Genomic DNA, 5,767 nt, shown 5'->3' with positions numbered 1-5,767 from the left:
TACACATACACATGTGCAGTATTACACATGTGCACTACAAAAAAAAAAATTTGAATTTTTTTTTGTTTATATAAAAAAACCTGCGAAATTTGGTTTGCAAAAAAAAAATAAAAAAAAAATTTGTATGTTTTTTTGGCTTTTTTCAATTAGTTTTCGAGTTTTCACAATAACTAGTGGTTTTCATTTGAACCTTCCCCTATATATATATATATATATATATATATATATATATATATATATATATATATATTAAATAGTTGTTGGGGTGTTTATTGAGTGGTTTTCAAGTTATTCAAATCAGGTTATTTGATAATATTACGAAATTTCTTTATTTCTTCTTTCCATTGTACTTCTATCTTTACATAATCACAACTTAAATATTTATAGTATGTTCTCTCCTTTTCTTTCTCATAAACATTTTTAGAATAATATGTTAAATAATGTTAGATCTATATCCAGTTTGATGAATGTATTAGTTTTAACTAATGATTTTGACATGATAAAAAGTAACACCTTATAACACAATGTTGAATCGATATGTTAAAATTCTAAACAAAATTGAGTTTTTGTACACACAGCTATAATATTGTTTTTCAAATTTATAATACATTTACTATGGTTGACTGGTAGTACAAAGTAATTCATTTTACTTTAATCAATTTAGTACAAAGTAACTCATTTTACTTTAATGAATGCAAAACTATTATATATAATTTAAATATTTTTTTAATTTAAAAAAAATATGGCAATACCATACTAGAGTAAAGAGTATAAAATAGTCGTTTTTATGGTGTAATTTAAAAAAAAATATTTAGGTATGAAAAAAGCTTTTAATGTCTAAAAATCATGATGGTGAAATTGATTTATAAGTCAACAATATGTTTTAATGGATTATACCATATATTTTAAACATTGTAATTACTTAATGTTTTGAAATTATATAAAATTAACAATATATATATATATATATATATATATATATATAGAACTAGTGTGAATTCGTAAAACCAACATGTAAGTATATATATATATATATAGTCAGGATTTAGAGAAAACGGTGAAAAGTGTGAGAACGGTGAGAACGCTTATGGATCGTCCGATCAAAACAATCCATGTATTAGATTGCGCGGTGGCGTTTTCGTAAATAACATCAATTTTATTATGCAGGACGCGCTTCATTAAGGGTAAAAGGGTCTTTTACCGCTCATATTTAAAACGCCATCAAATGATAAAACGCCATACAAAAAATAAAACGCCGTTAAAAACAAAACGCCAAAAATTAGTAATAAAACGCGTTGAATATTACAGGAAGATGAAACAACACAGATAACTGAATTTCAGTTATGAACATTTATTAGAAGAATTCCCTCCTAAATTACGCGCCAAAACATCATTATATAAACAAAGGTAAAACATAGCTTCCATAATCACTTCAATCTATCCATTTTCTGCAAAAAAAAATCGTTAACCAAAAACGCCAACTTAAACAAAACGCCAAAAATGGCAACAATCGTTTCGTGGAGATACACTCTGGGAATCAGGCGATACGTCCTCCATTTTGACAACAGAAGGAGGGTGTATGTTAAGACGGTCAGGGCAATTCTAAAGATGGAAGAAGAGATACAGAGGCAAATCTTATCCATTGGCATCGCTCTAGACAACGAATGCCATGAAACGCATATGCTTATGAAAGCATTAACCAGCAAATTTGGACAAATCAAAGGAGACATGAAGGCAGACCCTGTCATGACATCATGGCGTTTTGATGATGAAACAGACATGGTGACGGTTACATACGACAGCGGAGAGCAGGAAGTGTTACGTCCGTGTTTGCGTCTAATAAGAGACGACTAAGGGACACTAGAAGAATAAAAATTTCTTAAAAGTGTCCAACTTTTCGCAATTTAAAACGATGATATCAATAACATATGCATTAATTTTAACAAAATTTGGGCATGACCCGTCCGTAAAACGGGCATACCCCTGTTTTAATCATAATCAAACTAGATACAATTCTACGATTCGTTCAACAAAATACTACTAAAAACCATTACAACAAATTTTGGACCAAAAACATTTGGACAAACTAGCGGAAGCGTTTGGTATGACATAACATGAACACGCGCTCGCTCCGATTCTCCAAGTCGCCTAAATTGAGGATTTACCTACATTTAACAACAAAGCTTTAAAAGTTAGTCAATATACTTATCTGCTTATAAAACCATCATTTTAGTTCCATTCGTGTATGTACTTTCATTTTTTTTTCTTACGCATTTGAGTACCCAATTAAACGGGTACGACATATATTTTCATACAACTCACCCGTTAGTAGATGATGACGACCAAGCATAAAATATTGTATAAACTAAAATTCTAACCGCATAAGTTACTTCCACCCAATTATCCTTCCAACATTCAATCGTTTCATTTCTATATCAATACTTCGAAAGTCCGACATACATAAACCTGCACTTTCAAACATGCTCAATAATAACTTGGTTAGCAAACCCGTAATCTCAACATGTTCAAGTACTACATCTTCTTAAAAAGGATGCCAACCGTTTATATACATCTATTTAATTATCACACATGTACGCCTTTCGCATAACTATGAACATACATATCATGCATACTAGTATATACAATTTAAACTCACCATGACACCAATTATTCATACCTACATACCATCCTAGTCATGCGTATGACCATCCGATAATAGCCTACTTATAAACAAATCCCACCCATTCGCATGTTTAGCACATTTGGTCACAATCTAACAAAAGGAAACCGCCCAAACCTCCGGGGAACATAAATTACGGCCTGCCCAGTAAAATACGGCCTAAAATACAGCCTAATGTACGACCTGCCTACTGATTACGACCTCAAACATGATTCTGATGCAGGGGAGGCCGTAAATTCCGGCCTGGGGCGTAATTTACGGCACCTGCATCTTTGTTTCGTCCGTTTACGCTAAAACTTTCGTAACTTTCAAACCGTTTACCCGATTAACCTCCCGTTTCTTCCTACGTGATTGTAAATTAACATTCTATCATGTGAACTTGAAATCCTACATCCGAGTTAAGGAATTTCTTAATTTATACGCGTTCGGCTTATTATTCATCTACGAATTATTCAACCCGTTCTTGCATTTATCAAAATAACCCATTGATTTGACCTCAACTTCAAATGACTTAATAATTAAAAACATTATATTACTTAAACAAACTAGGAAGTGATTATGGAATTCACTTACCTAATGCTACTCATTCGATATCGTCTTCAATAACAAATTTCAACATAACCTTTAATGATTATCATACAATTAATTCCATTGCTATTAAAGATAAATTTCGGGAGTTTACTTACCTCGTGCGTCCGAATTTGCACATAGCTTCCATGTTCACCTCCGACCCATTGCACATCCTTGTTTGTTCTCTTGATGACATGACTCCTATCCGTACATGTCGTCACAATCATAACACGGTTAGCTTACATACATTCATTCGTTCGGCCTTCAAATTATGCAAATTTGACTTTCCTTAGTTTATTAACGCATACAAGGGATATGTATCATTATTCTTTATTACTACCGTACATAACACATCAACTAGCGAGTTCGTAACGTAATGGTTTCTTGTATACAACTTTTACCCTTTTTTTTAACTTCAATCGTACACATAATCGATTCTCATCTTAAACTATGCCCTTCACCTACATAACTATTGCATTCACATGTAATTTGCATTGCATAACACTTTGCAAAATTTATGAACTTACCATTCAAGCATTTAATCAAACACTTTGCGTGTATACAATATTTTTAAGCATTATGTACATGTGCTTTATGCATAATCTATCCATTCATACCACACTTGATCAATTCAACCAATTTCACTTAGCTTCTTAGTCTACATCAAAAATATTTACCAAAACCCTAATACTCATACATTCATCCTTCAATTTCTCATAAATCTTAGTATCTAAGAATTGCTAAAATCCTATCATATGACTAACACAAGTGGGTTTTACTTCAATCATTTGCTATAATCAGATTCACATATAATTCGCATTCAACATAATGATATTAGCCCTCATACAAACTCAAATTCATACAATCTTCACGGATTATCCAAAACCCAGTTAACAAAAAGCATCAAAACATGAAATTGAACTCACCTTATGATCAATACACTTAGATTAAAGAGTATCCAGACCCATGCATTCGATTTTTCCCTTGATCTCCTTATCAATTTGATGATTTTTTGTTGTTAGGGTTTTTGGCTCTTCCCTTGGCCCTGCTCTCGATCGCACGCATAGAACCCCCAAGATACTGACATTTTTTTTTGTAAAGTGTTTTATTTAACACATTTTCCTTTTAACCCCTCAAACTTTTAAAACTTGTCATTTATTTCGTTTCACATACTAACTTGTATTTAAAACCAAGTTCGCTAACTCAGTTACCTTAATGTCACACCAAATAAAAATAAGTCATTCTTGAAATTTTTAACATTTGGGTTTTTGGGGCGTTACAGGAAGTCTACTGGCTAGAGAACATCATGACAAAGCAGCGACTGGGTTTCACGGAAGAATTGCATAACGCCACTTGTACCAACACAGAAATAGACTCAAAATTGGAGTTAATGCAAGACATGTTCAGGTGGAGGCTTCAGAATCTTCAGGAACAAGAAGCTGATGAAGGTGAATGTGATGACATGGATGAAGATCCAGATGAAGACTCCGAGGAGGAAGAAGATGACACAAGTAATTGATACTATTCGGATAAAGTACCTTCTGACGAAGGATTTTAATTTTTTTCCTCTTTTTTTTAACTTCTATGTAATCTTCTTTTTTTTAAAGATAATTAAATGATATATTTCTATCTTTATTAGCAAAACGCCAAAAAATACTAAAAATGGTTAACCCTAACAAAACGTCAAAAATAACAAAAAATATTTTTCCTGCTTAATATTTTATTTACTCCGTTATTGTATTTTGCCATGTTGGTCTGCATAGCGCCATTTAAAAAAAACGCCAAAATTAGAAGATGGGACGTCTATAACCTATAAAACTGACAAAAGCTGACCAACACAGTTAATACAAAAACAGTAACTGAAAAGACAGTTACTTTATTACTATCATTTATAGTGTTGTAAAAGTCGGCCTACTCGGACTTGTACTCGGCGAGTACTCGGTCCTCGGACCACCTCCGAGGCGAGTTTACCCTAGTCAGACTTGACTAGTCGGCGGCGGTCAAAATCGGCCTATTCGGCCTGTACTCGGAGTAGTCGGCCTTGTACTCAGACTAGTCGGCCTTGTATTCAGAATACTTCGGACTTGTACTCGGCCTACTTAGCCTTGTACTCGGACTACTTGGCCTTCTACTCGGACTACTCGGCCTTATACTCGGTGAGATTTGAACTTCAAACAGGTTTCATTTTAAATTATACTCATTTTGACATGAATTATGCTTCTTTTAACATATATATATAATATACACCAATTAATTTTCTTTATATTTATCATGTTCGCGTACTCCCCGAGTACTCTCCGAGTACTCCGATTACTCCCAACTCCCCAGTCGGCCGACTAGGGACCGCCTAGCGACTTTTGCAACACTGATCATTTATTACAATAAAAAGTCTCACCTAAACTACGCGCCAAAAAACTCCTATAAGAGAGGGGTCTATACACAATGAAATTAATCACACCCAGGAAACGCAAAAACGCCATATTCTCTAGAAAACACTCCCTTTAAAACGCCACAGAT

The 5,767-nt window shown here is 33.4% G+C and overlaps 1 long non-coding RNA gene across 1 annotated transcript; it reads right to left on the bottom strand.

Annotated features, from left to right (window-relative positions):
• Positions 1-1,913: 1,913 nt before the first annotated feature.
• Positions 1,914-2,589, bottom strand: LOC110905659. The gene is made up of 2 exons (XR_002573318.2): positions 2,323-2,589; positions 1,914-2,165 (listed from the first exon to the last, which is right to left on the bottom strand). It is a non-coding gene; the product is annotated as an uncharacterized LOC110905659 (long non-coding RNA).
• Between the last annotated feature and the right edge of the window lie 3,178 nt (positions 2,590-5,767).

This window comes from Helianthus annuus, chromosome 7 (assembly GCF_002127325.2).
Source record: "Helianthus annuus cultivar XRQ/B chromosome 7, HanXRQr2.0-SUNRISE, whole genome shotgun sequence".
NCBI lineage: Eukaryota > Viridiplantae > Streptophyta > Magnoliopsida > Asterales > Asteraceae > Helianthus > Helianthus annuus.
The sequence above is the reverse complement of the archived record's forward strand: the minus strand, read 5'-3'. Positions and strand labels throughout refer to the sequence as shown.